Source organism: Hyla sarda, chromosome 1, assembly GCF_029499605.1.
Source record: "Hyla sarda isolate aHylSar1 chromosome 1, aHylSar1.hap1, whole genome shotgun sequence".
NCBI classification, from domain to species: Eukaryota; Metazoa; Chordata; class Amphibia; order Anura; family Hylidae; genus Hyla; species Hyla sarda.
The window spans coordinates 534,517,431-534,538,500 of record NC_079189.1 but is presented as its reverse complement, the minus strand read 5'-3'; the positions used below and the strand labels follow the sequence as shown (position 1 = coordinate 534,538,500).

The 21,070-nt window shown below is 44.2% G+C and overlaps 1 long non-coding RNA gene across 1 annotated transcript; it reads right to left on the bottom strand.

The window, feature by feature from the left end:
* Positions 1-2,246: 2,246 nt before the first annotated feature.
* LOC130291543 (uncharacterized) lies at positions 2,247-11,605 on the bottom strand. The gene is made up of 3 exons (XR_008847958.1): positions 11,461-11,605; positions 2,676-2,894; positions 2,247-2,573 (listed from the first exon to the last, which is right to left on the bottom strand). It is a non-coding gene; the product is annotated as an uncharacterized LOC130291543 (long non-coding RNA).
* Positions 11,606-21,070: the final 9,465 nt, after the last annotated feature.

Here is a 21,070-nt window from a genome sequence, read left to right as displayed (position 1 = left end):
TCGCCACCTGTGACAGTCCAGGGGAACAAGTCCGGAGCCTGCAGCGAAGAGGAGAAGCTGTGCATGCAGTATGGCCCAGGTAGGCAGCAGGATGCACGTTACAATCTGCTGGATATTTAGTTAACTAAAATTAATCTGCTGGAGATTTTCATTGACTAAAATACAACTAAAACTAAAATTGCATTTAAGTCGAAGGGATTTTTTTTATATACAATATTTTGTAATGTTACTTTTTTTTATAAAAAAAAATCATGAAACAAAAACATTGTTAGTCCTTAAGTGATGTTATTTTTTTTGAAAGCAGTGACACTTAAAATGAGTTATTTTTTTCTGCAAAATATGCATTTGTTGTGCAAAAGAACTTAAAATAAAACAAATACAAGATGCAATAGGCAAAGTGTTCGGCACAGCCCCCGTAGTGATCCTGCTTAACAATCATGCAGCGTACATGGACACTTGACCCGTATACAATCCACCGGGCTTCTCAATCCGGAAAATCAGTATAAAATTCCAACTGAAAGAATGACGATGGCACTCACCGGTGATGATAGAATGGTGACTCTTTATTGGAGACAACCGGCAGACAACAGCATCAGGATGAGGGACGTCAAGAGCGTGATCGCCGAAATAGCTATCACACTCTTGGCATCCCTCATCCCGATGCTGTTGTCTGCCGGTTGTCACCAATAAAGAGTCACCATTCTATCATCACCGGTGAGTGCCACCATCATTCTTTCAGTTGTTAAAATAAAACAAAAGCTGTACATACTTAGTGCTACCTGGAGTCAGGAATATTGACTTCTATCTCACTGGGGTCTTTGTCTTCCTCCAGACACTACAGGAGTACAGGCTGAAGTATATGTCTGTTTTCAGCTTAGCTAATATTTTGTTACTATACTACCTTAAACTCATAAACATGTAAAATAAAGGTAATATTGACTATATTAACTATAAATTAATAAAGGAATAAAAAAAAAATTTGCTTCCACATAAGTTACTTTTAGAATATATTTATATTTGCTATAAAAAACATTTCATCAGCATTCTTCTTACCTTCCCCAGAGTCGCATTTTACTACCCAAGAGAAAGCTGTCATAACAACAGTAAGATAGAAAAGTGGATGTGATTTCATCTTCATCTTATCTAGATTTGTAGGTAAGTTTCCTTCACTCTTCCACCATAGTATAGTTCAAAAATGACCACATGAAAGAAAGCAGACCTCTGTTATATGTCTATCCAGACAATATATGCAGTATTTGGGTGTAAAGAAATTAGGTCCAAGCATTTACATGTCGGCTGATTTACAATTCTATATCAATTGCAGTAACTATTTTGAATAATAACATCTGCTACGCAAAACTAGCCTGGTAGCTGTAGTGTCATAAGGTTTGCTGGACAGAAAGATGTACGTATAAGGTGCAGGGGGCCTTTATAACTGTGTTTCTACCTTGCATATGTATATTCTTGTATTTCTCTGGTAAAACATGCATACACTGAGTTAATGCAGAGCTTAGAGGGTTATTTGCTAAACTGCATGCATTGCGTGAACATTTGCAGAATCTGGTCACATGTTCAACTCTTAGCCAATTGATGCAAGAGTTGTTCTTACTCTCCCCCCACAGTTTGACCTAAGTCAGAGGAGCCCACATTGCTCTTCATCTCATGTCACACCCCCCAGCAGCGGCCCGCCCATGATCAGACATCTTATCCCCTATCCTTTGGATAGGGGATAAGATGTCTTAGGGCCAGAGTACCCCTTTAAGGGTTTTCATGCACTGAATAAACTGTTCTCGTGACATGGGATTTTCAGGATTGGAAACAGGTTTTTGTTCAATAAACAGCGCCTCTGTTGTACATAGCACTTGTCTGCCATTGTAGCTTAGCCCTATTTACCAGGCACAGTCTACATTCTGTTCAAAAAAGATCGGTCCTGTCAGACTAATCTGATCAGCTTCTATGAAGACTTCAGTTATAGATTCGACCTGGGTGAAGCTGTGGATGTTAAATATCTGGACTTTCCTAAGGCATTTGATTCTGTGCCGCACAAGAGGTTAGTACGTTTAGGTTTAAAAGATTTAAAAGGTTTAAATGTAAATGAGTTAGCAACTGGTTCAGTCATAGGAAGCAGATGGTGGGGATCAATGAAACTTACTCTGGTAACAGTTACTAGTGGGGTACCACAGGGGTCAGTATTGGGTCCACTTCTTTTCAATATGTTTATTGATGACCTTGTAGAGGGAATAGAATTTCAGTATTTGCAGATGACACTAAACTGGGTAAGGTGATCACCACAGAGGAGGATAACATAATATTACAGAGGGATCTGAGGAAGCTGGAGGCTTGGGCACAGGCATGGCAAATGAAGTTTAATGTGGATTAATGTAAGGTTAATTATGGCACTTGGGGTGTAAAAACTAAATAATATAACATTAGTTAAAACTTCTAACAAAAAGGACTTGGGGTACTGGTGGACAGTAAACTTAACTTTAGTGACCAGTGCCAGACAGCGGTTGACATGGGACGTCATGGGATGTATCAAGAGAGGAACAGAGGCTCGTGACAAACTTTTGCCTCTGTAGAAAAATGAACACATACGCTATAGTTACTGCAACCAATCTTCTTTCTTTATATATATTTCATCAATATTACCAACAAATCCATCAATAAGTAATCACCCAAAGTGTGTTAAGATCGTCCACAGGATGTTGGCAGGAGACATATAAGGCTTCTCAGGCTTCCATGTGCAGCTGCACCAGTACTCTTATTCGGCCGTCTCTGTTCACTGCTGGTTTGGTAGGAACGTCTGCAATGTTTTAGAGGCCTCCTTTTTCTAGCATGGTACAAATTCCCATCACCACAATACATAGATCAGAAACTCTGGCGAGATTTCAATTCTAAGGTTAAAAAAAAGGTACAAAACATATTACAATAGATAAAATCATTTCAATGTATATGGATTTGGCTATAAGCAGCAAACATATTCAAAGGAATACATTAAAATTACAAATCTCACTGGTCCCGCGGGGCTGTAAAGTGCACAGTTTTTGAATCAAGCATCCCTTGCTTATTAATAATTTTGTTTTAATCTGTTCTTTATTATCTCCTTCTATACTCTCCAAGATCTGCCATCTCAATTAATTGACGTTATGTTCCTTCTCAAAAAAATGTCTGGTAAGAATAGTTTCAAATTTTTCTTTCTGTTTGTGACCACCTTCATCGGGTCCCTTTTTATATGTAGGAATGGCACTTTTATGTTCATTAATTCTCCGTTTAATAGCTCTCATAGTTTGCCCCACATAACCTTTCCCACAGGGGCACTTCAACAAATAAACCACTTGGGTACTATTACATGAATGCCATCCCTTTATGGGAATCTTAGTCCCCCTCATGGGATGTGTCACTATGTCACCTTTAATGATGGCATTACAATTCTGGCATGACAGACAGGCAAATGTGCCCATAAAAATATATGTTTCCCTGTTTTTTTATCTTTCACATCTGCCCTTATTAGATGGTTGGCAATAGATTTATTCTTTCTATATATAAATCTCAGGCGTTTTCGAAACAGACGGACGAACTTCTTGTCTGCGCTCAGTAAGCCCCAGTATTCACACATAGTTTGTTTAATCATTTTAGAATGGCAGTTATAGGTAGAGAAAAAAACAACCTCTGTTTCCTGTTGTTTTTTCTTAGGTTTATTCTTCCTTAAATCCTCTCTCGATAATGTTTCAACTTCTTTACTAATTTCCTCCATTTCTTTGTTATCATATCCTCTCTGTAAAAAATTTTTAATCACCATTTCTTTATTTTTCTGAAACTCACTTTCTTTATTGCAAATCCTTTTTGTTCAAAATAATTTGCCTTGTCACGTATCGGCAGGACTGGTAGTGGATCCTCTGGACCAGAGAGGCGATGACGCGGGTTGTACCAGAGGACCGGTTCTAAGTGGTTACTGGTTTTCACCAGGGCCGGCCGGACGGCATAGTCACCCACGGTAGAATTTCCTTGGGACAAGTTTAGCAAAGCAGTCTCTGCGGAGGTAACCCGGGCAGGTTCCTCAAAAACACTACGAAACTCCTGACAAAAACTCAGGACAGAAGCGGTGGCTGGATCAGCGCGGTCCCAAAGCGGTGTAGCCCAGGCCAGGGCCCTCCCGGAGAGAAGACTGAGGATGAAGGCTACCTTGGCTCGCTCAGACGGAAACTGGTCAGACAGTAGCTCGAGGTGAAGGGAGCACTGAGACAGGAACCCTCGGCAAAGTTTAGGATCTCCGTCGTATTTGTCTGGTAGAGACAAACGGATTCTGGCTCCAGTAGCAAGTGCAGGTGGAGGTGATGCAGCAGGTGCAGGCGGAGGTGCAGGCTGTTGCTGAGCAGGTAGGAGCCATTGAATCATGGTGGTCAACTGGGCCAGCTGCTGACCTTGCTGGGCCACAATGGAGGTGAGGTCCGCTAGACTTGGCAGAGGAACATCAGCGGGATCCATGGCCGGATCTTACTGTCACGTACCGGCAGGACTGGTAGTGAATCCTCTGGACCAGAGAGGCGATGACGCGGGTTGTACCAGAGGACCGGTTCTAAGTGGTTACTGGTTTTCACCAGGGCCCGCCGCAAGGCGGGATGGACTTGCTGCGGCAGTAACCACCAGGTCGTATCCTCCAGTAGCAACTCGACCTCTCTGGAAGCTGATATGGCGCGGTACCAGGGAGCAGGTAAGAGTGTAGTCAGGCAGGCAGCAAGGGTTCACAGGCGAGCATACGGTAGCAATGGGTTCAGCAACTGGCAAGGCAATAAACACAGTAGGGAACGCTTTCTCAGAGGCAAAAGGCACAAAGATCCGGTAAGGGCAGGAAGGGGCAGATGCCTTTTATTGGGAGAACACAGCTTAAGCCGGCGCGTGCGCGCCCTAGAGAGCGGGGCCGTGCGTGCCGGGATCCAGGAGAACAGAGCGCCGTGCGGGGAGCAGGTAAGATGAACAGGGACGCGGCGCGTGAGCGGGGACCAGCCGCCATGCTAGCAGCGTCCCTGCCACAGTGAGACCCGCTCTCCCGGTCAGTGCGTCCGGAGTGGGGGACAGAGGCAGCGGGCGCTCCGGTCCGGAGGTGGAGACCGGAGCGCTCGCTGTGACAGGCCTTTTGGTATACCTTTAAAAACCTGCGGAGCATGTCCACTGTTACAATGTAATAAATGATTCCGATCTGTATCCTTCACATACAAAGTGGTATCAAGCATCCCTGAATTTTTCATCACTTTTACATCTAAATAATGTATCTCTTTTTCATTCATCTCACATGAGAATTCAATGAGAGGATGGCATCAATTGAGATATTCTACATATTCCAGAAGCTGGGGCCATGTGCTTGTCCAGAGGATGAACACATCCTCCGCATAGTGGACCCACAGTCCCACCTTCTCACTCAAGACATGTCCTTTAAAAAAATTGTCCTCAAATTTACACATAAAGATATTTGCCAGACTTGGGGCCACATGGGACCCCATCGAAGTCCCCTGCTTCTGGGGGAAAAACTTGTCCCCAAATCTGAAATAGTTCCTGTAGAGAATAATCTTCAGTAGGTCTATCTACCTAAGAACCTAATTTTAGCATTGGTTAAGGTACTATCTTTAATAAGATGTTCATTAACCCTTAAGGACCGGAGGTTTTTCCGTTTTTGCATTTTCGTTTTTTGCTCCTTGCCTTTAAAAAATCATAACTCTTTCAAATTTACACCTAAAAATCCATATGATGGCTTATTTTTTGCGCCACCAATTCTACTTTGTAATGACATCAGTCATTTTGCCCAAAAATCTATGGTGAAGCGGGAAAAAAAATCATTGTGCGACAAAATTTTAAAAAAAACGCTGTTTTGTAACTTTTGGGGGCTTCCGTTTCTACGTAGTACATTTTTCGGTAAAAATGACACCTGATATGTATTTTGTAGGTCCATACGATTAAAATGATACCCTACTTATATAGGTTTGATTTTGTCGGACTTCTGGAAAAAATCATAACTACATGCAGGAAAATTAATACGTTTAAAATTGTCATCTTCTGACCCCTATAACTTTTTTATTTTTCCGTGTATGGGGCGGTATGAGGGCTCATTTTTTGCGCCGTGATCTGAAGTTTTTAACGGTACCATTTTTGCATTGATAGGACTTATTGATCGCTTTTTATTCATTTTTTCATGATATAAAAAGTGACCAAAAATGCACTATTTTGGACTTTGGAATTTTTTTGCGCGCACGCCATTGACCGTGCGGTTTGATTAACGATATATTTTTATAATTCGGACATTTCCGCACGCGGCGATACCATTTATGTTTATTTTTATTTTTATTTACACTGTGTTTTTTCTTTTATGGGAAAAGGGGGGTGATTCAAACTTTTAATAGGGAAGGGGTTAAATGATGTTTATTCACTTTTTTTTTGCACTTTTTTTTTGCAGTGTTATAGGTCCCATAGGGACCTATAACACTGCACACACTGATCTTTTACATTGATCACTGGTTTCTCATAAGAAACCAGTGATCGATGATTCTGCCGCATGACTGCTCATGCCTGGATCTCAGGCACTGAGCTGTCATTCGGCGATCGGACAGCGAGGAGGCAGGTAGGGGCCCTCCCGCTGTCCTGTCAGCTGTTCGGGATGCCGCGATTTCACCGCGGCTATCCCGAACAGCCCACTGAGCTAGCCGGCATGCTTTCGGTTTCACTTTAGACGCGGCGTTCAACTTTGAACGCCGCGTCTAAAGGGTTAATAGCGCGCGGCACAGCGATCAATGCCGCGCGCTATTAGCCACGGGTCCCGGCCGTTGTTAGAGGCCGGGCCCGAACCGCTATGACGCGGGGCCACGCCGTGGCCCCGCATTATAGATCGGGAGTGGACACATGACGTTCCAGTACGTCATGTGTCCTTAAGGGGTTAAGCGCAAGTATACCCTCTTGTGTAGGGAAGTTGGTGTATAAGCTTTTAATATCTAGAGTGCACAGCAGAGCCTCTTGGACATCTTTTAGCTTCGCTATCTTCTCTAGAAATTGATTAGTATCATGTAGACAATTCGGTAATAAAGCCTCAATTTTTTGAACATAGCTATCTACATAGATTGCCAAAGGGCACAAAATAGAGTCAACCCCCGAGACAATGGGACATCCCGGGGATTTCTCAATATTTTTGTGCACCTTTGGCAAGACCGTTAATTGCTAGTGCAAAGTGTTTGAAGTTAGCACCCAAAGGGGTTAAACAGAGTCCGGTGTTGCCCTCGCGCGGGAGCGGTCGCAGCTCCGCCCGTTTGTTCCTAGCGGTGACGCCTCTTCAGTGTGCGAGCCGGAACTAAAGATCCGCTCTGTATTGTACTGGGGAAGACTTTACCAACCGGACCAAGCAGGAAGTTCCCTGGGCGCAGCCATATTGAAGGTTCCGGCGGCTGCGTCCGGCTCAGCAATATAACGAAAAGCACCCGCTGCAGCGCAGACTCCGCACAAACCAACGATCCTCTGCAACAAGTCTGCAGCACCGGTGACAGTTAGTGTTAACCCCTCAGTGCCCAACGAAGTCCATGGGAACTTGCTGCATAGTGGAGGGATTGCTACCTGGAGGGTTCCTACCAATCAAGAGTTAAACTGCTGCAGTCTATTTCCAGGCATCTTAAAGAGACAGCACACTCAAGTGACGGCACACTCAAATCTTCTTAAAGCGACAGCGCACTCAAATAACCTTAAAGTGACGGCGCACTCAAATCTTAAAGCAACCGCGCACTCAAATCTTCTTAAAGTGACAGCGCACCCCATTCTTCTTAAAGTGACAGCACACTCAAAAAGTCAACAGGATGTCAGAACCCAGCTCTCCAACAGTGAGGTCATCACCTGCCCCATCAGCCAGGAGGTTCTTGCCAGCCCTGCCTACAGTCAACGTCAACAGTCCTTATGTTCCCGTGTCTGCACCAAAATTGATGGGAAAACCTGTCCTCCCTGCCTACAACGGAGACCCGTTCACCCTGAGGGATTTCAAAGAGAAGATCCAGAGTTTGTTTGTCTTTTACTCTCTCCCTCCTAATCAACAGGTGCAACTGCTCACAGGACTCCTACAGGGACCAGCACTTGAGAAAGTCTGCACTTGGCCTGCCTCTGAGAAGGCAACTGTAGAGCAGATCTTTGAAGGACTGTACCAGGTATTTGAGTCACATTCTCCATCAGAGGTACATCTCCGATTGTATGAGAGGCAACAGAAATCAGGTGAGACTCTAAGAGCTTATGCCATAGCCCTACAGAATGCCCTAGAGACTGTTCAAAAGCTAGATGGTATCACCACTGAGGGTAACAAGTATTAGTGGACAGGTTTATTGATGGGGCTCATAATAAGGGGGACAAAGCCCAGTTGAGAATGTTAGCAGTTCAGAACCCCAGTCTGTCCTTCCTTGCATGTTTGTACTCCCCTTGCACCTGCTCAGGAACCCTCAGGGATGACGGTCAGGCCTATACTGCCCCGTTCAAATGTCCCAACCGCAGTCCAAGCAACCATGTCAGTCACTACAGATTCAGACTTACAAAGTATTAAACAAGACCTTGCACATTTGACTAAGTTTATCAGGGAGCTCGCCACCCGGCCTGCTCCACTCTCCCGTGAGCAATCCTTGCCTAAAGAAACCCCCTATACTCCTGCCCCATATCATCCCAGTTACCGTGCTCCTTCTCCCGCTAGGTATTCTGGGAGAAATAGACCCTTCTGTACTCACTGTAACAAGTCTGGACACTGGACAATGCACTGCTGGGGTTTAAACGGAATTCCCCCTGGGGTCAAGGGCCGGTCCCCAGGAAAACAGCCAGTAGTCACAACTCCAGAGCGCCCTAAGTCAGGACTATCTCTTTATGTCACCTCCTGCCCCTATGTAAAAGTCATTGTAGAAGGTGTACAATTGGAGGCGTTGACAGATACAGGGTCACAAGTGTCCACTATAAACAAAGATGTTTTTTTACAAGTACTTGAATGCTAATTTGTTGTGTAACCTAACAATGTTGATTTCAAGGTAGTGACAGGTAATGGGAAACCAATACCCAGACATGGATATTAGGAGCCCACCATCCAGTTGGGGAAACATATACTCAAGGGGCAGGGAGTGATTGTAACTGATGTGTCTGACCAAGGGTCTGCAGAGTTCATATTGGGAATAATATCATGAAACATTGTTTTACTGACATAGTAGATTCTTTGCATGCCTCTCTCCCCTACATGTCCTTCTCAGGCAAGCGGGCTGCACAGCACCACTGAAAGGTTCTCCAAGCGGAGCAGAAGTTTGGCAAGGTGACGTTTTTAAAGTGCGAATTCAAGATACAAGGTGGGAGACCCTGCAACCCAACACAGAGACAGTCCTTTGGCGTTGTGCACGTCCTGGAGTGAGAAACAAGGACTACCAGTCCCTGCTAGAGCCTATACAGTTAAAAGACCATCCTCTAGTTCGAGCAGCAAGAAGTCTGGTCACAGTCATCAACAGGAAAGTTCCAGTCAGACTAGTCAATTTGTCCAGCGTGGCTACAGTCTTATCAAAAATACACTCCGGTAGCCCAGTTGCATCTACTACAGTCAAGTGACATCTTATCAGAACTCAAGGTGGCTCAACAAAGGGCAGCTCAAGTGACTCCGGGTTCTGCTGAAGGTCCTCCTGAACCCTAGTGGGCACCCCGAAGGATCAAGTCAATGGTGTCATCAATGTCGCCAATAGGTACCAAAAAGCGTTCAGTAAACATCCTACAGACTTTGGAGGTACGTCCATGATCCAACACCGGATTCTGACAGGCAGCAGCCCACCTATTAAAGAGAGACACTGCCCGGTCACGCCAGGCATGTACCAAACTGTCAAGAAAATGCTGGCCGACATGAAGGACACAGACGTCATTCAGGAAAGTCAGAGTCCCTGGGTGGCGCCCTTTGTCCAAGTCAAAAAGAAGGATGGAACCGCCCATTTCTGTGTCGATAGGAAACTGAACGATATCACCCATAAGGATGCTTATCCCCTTCCAAGAATTGAAGAATCACTCACTGCCCTTACTTCTCCCCCTTGGACTTAACCAGTGGGTATTGGCAAGTGCCTATGGCTGTGGAAGACCGTGAGAAGACAGCCTTTGTGACACCCATGGGGTTGTTTGAGTTCAAGAGTATGCCTTTGGGCTGTGCAATGCCCCTGCTACTTTCCAGCGGCTGATGAAGCGATGCTTGGGCCATCTAAACTTCCAGAGTGTCCTATTGTACCTCAATGATGTCATTGTGTACTCCAAGTCCTACCCAGAGCACCTTGGTCATCTGGCGGACGTCTTCCAAGTTCTCATCCAACATGGATTGAAGATCAAGCTGTTCAAGTGCCATTTGCTTAAATGGGCACTCTCATTAAAACTAATTTTTGCTATTGCACTCCTTATGGTAAATAAAAAATATTTCTAATATACTTTGTTTAAAAAAAAAAAGAAGTTTTCTATGTTTTATTTGTCCTTAAAAAAGCTCAAGAGCACATTTCCCCCCATCTTATACACAGACTTAGGACCGAAGCCCAAACACAGGAAGTGATGCCTGGAGTGCTGAGGGGGGTGTGTGTCCAACCAACAGCATATGGCAGTTGAGTATGAGAGGAGCTATGATTGGATGAGGCTGGACACACCCCCTCAGCACTCCAGGCTGCACCTCCTGTGTTTGGACTTCGGTCCTAAGTCTGTGTATAAAATTGGGGAAAATGTGCTCTTGAGATTTTTTAAGGACAAGTAAAACATAGAAAACTTCATTTTTTTTTAAAACAAAGTATATTAGAATTTTTTTTTATTTACCATAAGGTGTGCAATAGCAAAAATTTATTTTAGTGAGAGTTACCCTTTAAACCTCAGGTACACTACTTAGGTCATGTTGTTAGTGCAGAGGCTAACAATGAAAGATTTCCAGAGCTTCCTAGGATTTGCCGGCAACTACTGCTGCTTCATCCCTCACTTTGCCCAGATTGCGGAGCCCCTCACAGCTCTCCTATGGGGCGCGGCAATCAATTTATCAATGACAACAGTCACCCCCCCCCCCTTGTCCGCTTTTTTTAAATTATTATTCTACCATCATTTTTAATTGTTTCAATTAAACTTTTTCTTCTTTCCTAAAATTTGGTTTTCTCTTTTCCTTCACTTTGTCCCATTTCTCCATAACGTCTTTTATAACAACTTGTTGGATCGTGTCCAACATAGGACAATTTATATTGGGGTCAAAAGTTCTCTTTTTCTTTAATTTTGGAGGTAGGGGGGCGACGTTGTCCTGTACATTATTTAGTTTAACTTAAAAAACATTTTCAATCTTATAGCTCTACAGAATTTATGAAAATCCACCAAAAAGTCAAAATTATCACTCTTCTCTATTGGTACAAATCCCAACCCTTTATATATCACAGTTTTTTTGGACTTCAGTCAATTCAACATTACAAATATTAATCCGCAGCTCACCAAATTTTTCTTCTGATGCCTTTATGATCTTGTTTGGGCTCCTTCGGTTGTATTCCCACTTGCCATTTTTCTTCCCTTTGTTTCCTTTGGGCGTGCGTCTAAAAAACCTTGGGTGTTTCCAACTTTCAAATAACTCCTGTATCCCCTTTCACTGTCAGTAGAAGTTCCATCAAACATTTCAAATTCTTTCTTTTGTTCACGATATTGACAGCGGGTGCACCTGCCGTCAATAACTTCCCTGTTAGAAGAGGCATGTTTTACTGGTACAATAAGTATACAAGAAAAAAGTGCTTTAATGAATGAGTTTCCCCACACCCCGGTGCTGTATTTATTGCCAACGGTGCACAAAAATATGGAGAAACCCCCGGGAGGTTTCATCATCTTGGGGGTTGACTCCATTTTGTGCCCCTTTTTTGCAATTTATGTAAATAGCTATCTTCAAAAAATTGTGGCTTCATTTCCGAATTGTTTACGTGATACTAATCAATTTCTAGACTGCATAGCGGAGCTAAAAGATGTCCAAGAGGCTCTTCTGTGCACTCTAGATATTAAGAGCTTATACACTAGTGTCACGATTCGGCTGGCTGGAGGTGGATCCTCTGTGCCAGAGAGGGATTGGCGTGGACCGTGTTGGTGGACCGGTTCTAAGTTGCTACTGGTATTCACCAGAGCCCGCCGCAAAGCGGGATGGTCTTGCAGCGGCGGTAGCAACCAGGTCGTATCCACCAGCAACGGCTCAACCTCTCTGACTGCTGAAGATAGGCGCGGTACAAGGGAGTAGACAAGAGCAAGGTCGGACGTAGCAGAAGGTCAGGGCAGGCAGCAAGGATCGTAGTCAGGGGCAACGGCAGGAGGTCTGGAACACAGGCTAGGAACACACAAGGGAACGCTTTCACTGGCACAATGGCAACAAGATCCGGCGAGGGAGTGCAGGGGAAGTGAGGTATAAGTAGGGAGTGCACAGGTGATAACACTGATTAGGCCTGCTGCGCCAATCAGTGGCGCAAGTGGCCCTTTAAATTGCAGAGACCCGGCGCGCGCGCGCCCTAAGGAGCGGGGGCGCGCGCGCCGGGACAAGACAGACGGGGAACGGGTCAGGTACGGGAGCCGGGACGCGCATCGCGAGCGGGCGCCTCCCGCGTCGCGAATCGCATCCCGGCTGGGAGTGATATTGCAGCGCACCCGGTCAGCAGGTCTGACCGGGGCGCTACGAATGAGAGGATGCTGCGAGCGCTCCGGGGAGGAGCGGGGACCCGGAGTGCTCGGCGTAACAACTAGCATCCCTACAACAAGAGGGTATACTTGTGATTAAGGAACATCTTATTAAATATAGTACCTTAACCAATGCTAAAATTAGGTTCTTGATAGACCTATTGGAGATTATTCTCTACAGAAACCATTTCAGATTTGGGGACGAGTTTTTCCTACAGAAGCAGGGGACTTCAATGGGGTCCCCTGTGGCCCCAAGTCTGGCGAATATCTTTATGTTTAAATTTGAGGACAATTTTGTTAAAGGGCATGTCTTGAGTGAGAAGGTGGGACTATGGGTCCGCTATGTGGACGATGTGTTCATCCTGTGGACGGGCACACGGCCCCAGCTTCTGGAATATGTAGAATATCTCAATTGATGCCATCCTCTCATTGAATTCTCATGTGAGATGAATGAAAAAGAGATACATTATTTAGATGTAAAAGTGCTGAAAAATTCAGGGATGCTTGATACCACTTTGTATGTGAAGGATACAGATCGGAATAATTTATTACATTGTGACAGTGGACATGCTCCGCAGGTTTTTAAAGGTATACCAAAAGGCCAATTATTTAGAACAAAAAGGATTTGCAGTAAAGAAAGTGAGTTTCAGAAAAATAAAGAAATGGTGATTGAAATTTTATTACAGAGATGATACGAAAAGAAAGAAATGGAGGAAATTAGTAAAGAAGTTGAAACATTTCCGAGAGAGGATTTAAGGAAGAAAAAAACCTAAGAAAAAACAACAGGAAACAGTTTGTTTAATCATTTTAGAATGGCAGTTATAGGTAGAGAAAAAACCAACCTCTATGTGTAAATACTGGGGCTTACTGAGCGCAGACGAGAAGGTCGGCCGTCTGTTTTGAAAACGCCCGAGATTTATATATAGAAAGAATAAATCTATTGCCAACCATCTAATAAGGGCAGATGTGAAAGATAAGAAACCAGGGAAACAGATATTTTTATGGGCACATTTGCCTGCCTGTCATGCCAGAATTGTAATGCCATCATTAAAGGTGACATAGTGACACATCCCATGAGGGGGACTAAGATTCCCATAAAGGGATGACATTCATGCAATAGTACCCATGTGGTTTATTTGTTGAAGTGCCCCTGTGGGAAAGGTTATGTGTCGTAAACTATGAGAGCCATTAACCCCTTAAGGACCAAGCCCATTTTTAACCTTTATGGGGTACTCCGGTGGAAAACTTTTTTTTTTTATGAACTGGTGGCAGAAAGTTAAACAGATTTGTATATTACTTCTATAAAAAATTCTTAAATGGGCACTGTCATGAAATAAAAAAATTGATATGTTGTAGTACTTAAGTACTACAACATATCTCTAATATAGTTTAATAAAAAAAGTGATTTTAACCCGATAACGACCAAGGACGAGTATAGACGTCCAGGTTGGCGGGCGTTCCCGCACCTGGACGTCTATACTCGTCCATTCTTCTTGTGGGTGCTGCCCAGTGCACCCACGAGATCGCGGCAGGGACTCGGCTGTATCACACAGCCGGGACCCTGCTGCACTGCCAGGACCGAAGTAAACTTCGGTCCCGGCAGTTTTAACCCTTACAGCCGCGGTCGGAAGTGACCGCGGGCTGTAAGTGTTATGACAGAGGGAGGGAGCTCCCTCTGTCACTCCTGCAGCACCCCGCATCGCGATCGCGGGGTGCTGTGTGTGTCCGCGGCTGGCCGGGACCTGCCGCACTGCCGGGAGTGAAGTTCACTTCACTCCCGGCAGTTTAACCCTTACAGCCGCGGTCAGAAGTGACCGCGGCTGTAAGGAGTTCTGACAGAGGGAGGGGGCTCCCTCTGTCTCCTCTGCAGCACCCCGCAGCACGATCGCGGGGTGCTGTGTGTGGCCGCACTGCCGGGAGTGAAGTTCACTTCACTCCCGACAGTTTAACCCCTACAGCCGCGGTCAGAAGTGACCGCGCGCTGTAAGGAGTTCTGACAGAGGGAGGGGGCTAGCTCTGTCTCTCCTGCAGCACCCCGCATTGCGATCCCGGGGTGCTGCTGCATACCTGGGCTGCCGGGGGTCCTACAAAGACCCCCAGGTCTGCCCTGGGTATTGCCTGCCAGTGAAATATGCTGCCTGCTAGTGAAAACTGGCAGGCAGCATATAACTACAATGCTTTGGAATACTAAGTATTCCAAAGCATTAAAAAGTGTAAAAATAAATAAATAAATAAAATAAAAGTGTAAAAATAAATAAAAATGTAATAAAAGTGTAAAAAAAATATATATATTAAATATACATTTATTAAATGAATCTAATTTAAAAAAAAAGCATAATGTGTAGGATCGCATTGGCAGACATCCGCAGCATGTAATATGCTGCGGATGTCCGCCACGTGATCCTACACATTATGCAGCAGTCACGGTAATGAGCTCGCTGCTGCAGCTGGGTAGCTTTGTGCGTCCACTCATAGCGGCGGATTTTCCACCAGCAGTCATGAGCGGACACACTGAGCTACCCAGCCGCAGCAGTGATGGATATATTCGCCATGAGCGGGTGCTTATTCCCACAACATGGCGGATATATCCATCAGGAGCCTTAACTGTCACAGACAGACGCGTTATACTGCCAGCCGACCAAGGACCAATCAGCGAGGTCCCTGGTCCAGCCAATAACTTGTAGGGGTGCGGTATATAAATGGGGTCACTTGTGGGGGTGGGGGTACTGTTCTGCCCTGAAAGCCAAATGGCGCTCCTCTCCTTCTGAGTCCTACCACACGGCCAAGGAACCATATATGGCCAAAGCGGGGGTATTTCCGAACATGGGACAAGCAGCTAAATAAAATATAGCGTGCATTTCTTTCAATATCAGAAGTGATGTACAAAAAATATGCCCCCCAAATGATGCATTTGTGAAAAATTGCAATTTTCGAATTTTTAACACTGACTTTGTAATAATTCCTGCCAAAAAACTATGGTGTTAAAATACTCACTGTACCCCCTAGCGAATACCTTGAGGGGTCTAGTTTTTAAAATGGGGTCATTTGGGGGGTGTTCCTATGTTCTACTACCTTTTAATTTCTGCAAACCTTGCATAGCACATAAAAAAAATTTATTTTCACATTTTCAAAATTTTCAAAATTTCAAGTTAAATTGTTAGGGTTCTAACTAATTTAAAATGTTAATTAAAAACTAAAAAATGACGTCAAAATAAAGTAGACATCTGAAAGTATAAGTTTCATGAACTATTTGGTCAGTAAGTATAAACATATGCAACCAATTAGTGTTAAAATAGCAAAAAATCGTAATTTTTTGTAAAAATTTCATGATTTTTTGCATTGTAAAAAAAAACTACAAATGATATCGGCTTACTTTTACTATGTACATGAAGGACAACTTGTGACAAAAAAACAATGTCAGAATTATCGTGATTGGCAAAACGTTACCAGAGTTATTCTCTAATAAAGACAGACATCCCCGATTTGAAAAAACAGGCCTGGTCTTTCAGGGGCGTACAGGTTTATTTGTATTGGTCCTTAAGGGGTTAAACCAGTTTAAAATCACTTTTAAATTCGGCCATTAGGGGTCGCCCTCCTAGTGGCCGAATGCATTCGGCAGTGACGTCACTACAGAATTTCGTCTCATTTGAGCCTGGCAAATGAGTCGAAATTCCAGTCACTGCGGTGCTCGCTCCCGCCTGTCAATCAAACAGGCGAGAGCGAGCACAGTGAAATCCAGGGCTGCGCATTGGCTCCCTGGACTCACACACTGGCCGCCTCCCTGATGCATATTCTCCCTGCAGCAGGGAGGAACATGGCTCTTACCTCTGCTTACAGCCCCGGCTCCAGTGGGGATACGCCGCCTCCTCACTGCTCCTTGCAGCTGTGTCCTGTCATTGCCGGGGGGAGCGCGTTATATGGAGCAACAAGTGTATGCCCGGCTTCCTGTCATGCTCCTACACTCTGGTAACTCTCTCTATGGTTCTGGAGGACTTTCAATCCTCCAGAAACATAGAGACAGTTTCCAGATTGTACGGGCATGACAGGAAGCCGGGCATACACTTGTTGCTTGCTACGGACCCCCGCTCATGGTCCGGCACAGGTGAGGGGGGGGGGGGGGGCGATATTGGTCGGCGGCTGGGTGTCTTCCAACACAGGGTGCCTCCAGTTGTTTCCCCACTACAACTCCCAGCATGCCCTGACAGCAAATAGATGTCAGGGCATGCTGGGAGTTGTAGTGGTGAAACAGCTGGAGGCACCCTGTCAGGAGAACTATGGGCGGAACTCGGCCCCCAGCAGGCATCAGTGACGTGGTGCCTGCTGGGGAAGTCTGCCTGGTAGTGAGCACACTACCAGGCAGACAAAATGCCATTTATAAGATAATAAAAAAAAAAAAATAAAGGCAGGGAGGGGGTTAGGGATAGATGGGCAATAGGCAGGGACAGAAAAAAAAAAGAGGATGGTGGGAGCTACCCTTTAATCCTTTCAGTACTTTTTAGCAGCTGTTTGCTACAGAGGAAAATCCTTATTTTTTTTTATTTCTTTTTTGTGTTGTCCACAGTGCTCTCTGCTGACACCTGACGCCAGTATCAGGAACTGTCTAGAGCAGGAGAAAATCCCCGAACAAAATCTGGACAGTTCCTGATACGGACAGAGGTGTCAGCAGAGAGCACTGTGGACAACACAAAAAAGAAATTCAAAAAGTAAATAATTTCCTCTGTAGCATACAGCTGCTAAAAAGTACTAAAAGGATTAAAAATTTTAATAGAAATAATTTACTAATCTGTTTAACTTTCTGGCACGAGTTCATTTAAAAAAAAAAAGAAGTTTTCCACCGGAGTACCCAGCCAGGCCAATTTAATTTTTGCGTTTTCGTTTTTTCTCCTTGCCTTCTAAAATCCATAACTCTTTTATATTTCCATCTACAGACCCAAATAAGGGCTTGTTTTTTGCATGACCACTTGTACTTTGTATTGAAACCTCTTATTTTACCATAAAATGTATGGCGAATTTTAGGGAGGAAATTTAAATGAAAACCACAATTTTGCACATTTTGGAACAGTGATGGCAAACCTGTGGCACGCCAAGCCCACTCTGTGGGCATGTCTGTGGGCACGTGGCCATAGTTCGCCATGGATGCCTTTTGATGCGCTCCGCCGGCATCAGACTTCCGCTATACTCAGGGTTGGCATTAAGGCGGGGCAAACCGGGACATCCCTGTGTCCCGAAAGATAATTTCGGGACACAAGGATGTCCCGGTAACCTTTCTGCGGCCCCGCGTTAACTTTAAAAATACAGGGGCCGCCGGGAGGTAGCACACGCAGAGATGTCACTGACTTTCCGTGCATGCGCCCATAGGAACGGAGGAGCGGAGCATCAGAGCATCGAGGAGGAGGAAGCGCTGGCCGGCATGGTAAGTTACCAGCTACACTTCAGCTTCGATGCTCCGCTCCTCCGGTCCCGGGACCTATTGTTATGGCCTATAGGCCATAGCAGTAGGTTGTGACCCCTGACCGGAGGAGCGGTGGACCGAGCACCGGGAGGCAGTACACAGACATACAGCCTCCAGCCATACACTGTATATGGCTGAAGGCTGTATGTCTGTGGGTGAACTGTACTGCACCTACAATCTAATGTGGGTGAACATACTGCAAACCTAATGTGGGGGAAGTGCAACCTAATGTGGGAGAACTACAACCTAATGTGGGTTAACTACAACCTAATGTAGGGGAACTACAACCTAATGTGGGGGAACTACAACCTAATGTGGGGGAACTACAACCTAATGTGGGGGAACTATACTGCCTACCTAATGTGGGGGAACTACAACCTAATGTGGGGGAACTATACTGCCTACCTAATGTGGTGGAACTACCACTTAATGTGTGGGAACTGTACTTGCAACCTAATGTGGGGGAAGTATACTGCCAACCTAATGTGGGGGAACTACAACCTAATGTGTGGGAACTATACTGCCAACCAAATGTGGGGGACCTACAACCTAATGTGGGGGAACTATACTGCCTACCTACTGTGGGGGAACATACTGCCTACCTAATGTGGGGGAACATACTGCCTACATAATGTGGGGGAACATACTGCCTACGTAATGTAGGGGAACATACTGCCTACCTAATGTGGGGGAACATACTGCCTACCTAAGTTGTTTTTTCTAAACTTAAACCTGATTAAATTGCTGTGCTGGTGCTTTGAGGGAAAAAAAATTGGCACGCATTACGGTTTGGGCACTCGGGCTCAAAAAGGTTCACAATCACTGTTTTGGAGGGTTTAGTTTTCACACTGTACACTTTATGGTAAAAATTACATGTGTTCTTTATTCTTTGTACAAAATCAGTAATCTAAAATCGCCCTAGTTTGACCACCTAAAACTTTAAAATTTTTCTATATATAGGGTGGTATGGGGGGCTCATCTTTTGTGCCGTCATCTGTACTTTTTATTGATGCCACATTTGCATATATAAAACTTTTAGATCACTTTTTATAAAAATTTTTGGATAAAAATGTGACAAAAAAGCAGCATTTTTTGACTTTTTTTTTAACGTTTACGCCATTCACCGTACGGCATCATTAACATTATATTTTGATGGTTCGGACATCTACACATGCGGCGATTTTTTTTTTTTACGTTTTTTGGGGGTAAAATGGGAAAACCAGACAATTTTCATTTTTATTGGGAAAGAGGATTTTTTACTTTTTTTTACTTTTTATTTATTTTTAAATTTTTCAACTTTTTTTTTTACACTTTTTATGTTCCCATAGGGGACTATCTATAGCAACCATTTGATTGCTAATACTGTTCAGTGCTATGCATAGGGCATAGCACTGATCAGTATTCTCAGTGATCTTCTGCTCTGGTCTGCTCGATCTCAGACCAGAGCAGGAGACTCCGGGAGACGGACGGAGGCAGGTGAGGGGACCTCCGTCCGCTATTACAGATGATCGGATCCCCACGGCAGCGCTGCGGGCATTCCGATCATCTATTTTAACATGCACATTGCTGCAGATGCCGTGATTTGTACTGATCACAGCATCTGAGGGGTTAATGGCGGACATCCACGCGATTGCGGATGTCTGCCATTACCGGTGGGTCCCCGGTTGCTGCTAGCAGCCAGAACCTGCTGCGTATGATGTGAGCATCGCTCTGATGCTCACGGTCATACACAGGATGTAAATGTACGTCCTGGTGCGCTAAATACTGCCATACCGGAACGCACATTTACGTTTCTTGGTCGTTTGGGGTTAAACAGAGAATTAATGAACATAAAAGTGCCATACGCATATATAAAAAGGAACCTGATGAAGGTGGTTAGACACAGAAAGAAAAATGTGAAACTAGTGTAGCCAGGCATTTTTTTGAGAAGGGACATAACGTCAATGAATTGAGATGGCAGATCTTTGAGAGTATAGAAGGAGATAATAAAGAACAGATTAAAACTAAATTATTAAGAAGTGAGGTACACTGGATTCAAAAACTGTGCACTTTACAGCCCCATGGAATGAATGAGATTTGTAATTTTAATGTATTGCTTTGAATATGTTTGCTGCTTATATCCGAATCCATATACATTGAAATGATTTTATCTATTGTAAATTACAAAAGATTTTATCTATTGTAAATATTTTTTTTTTCTTTTAATTATCCTTTTTAGAAGTGTTAGGGTGATTTCTCATTGCATTAACAGTGTCTATTGGTTGCATATGTCAGGAGAAGTCCCAAATGTATATGTCTGACATATACTTATGACAGATGCCACTTAGTGGCCTTCAAGTCTATTGTAAGTTTTATAATAAAAAATGAATGCTAAACAGGATGCAACAGAATTCCCCTTCTCCAGCATCCTTTTAGCATAGACTTGCATTTGCATAACGGCAGAGAATAGTGCACCCTGAGTTTATCTAGAACCCCTTTCCCTGCCTACCTGCATAACCAACCTAAACAGTGGTTCAACAACTAGGAGCCAGTCCCTCATCTGGACTTAAGTGCAAGGGGTCAAGTTAAACAATGAACAGAATTGTACAGAGGTCTGGGAAACGGGTCAAACAGTTAACAAGCTATAACAAACAGTCAGTGAACCAGGATACTATATAATGGCAAGAATGCAAAGTAGTAATAAACATGTATCAGGAAGATATAATGGCAGGTGTAAAGCATACTGACTAACAGCCTCAAGACCAAAGTATTATCACCATAAGGACCAAGGGCGTACCGGTACGCACTTGGTCTTTGGTGCTTATAGAGGTACTCTGGTAAAAAAAAAAAAAAAAAAAAATTAAAATCAAAAGGTGCCAGAAAGTTAAACAGATTTGTAAATTACTTCTATTTAAAAATCTTAATCCTTCCAGCAATTATCAGCTGCTGTATGCTCCACAGGAAGTT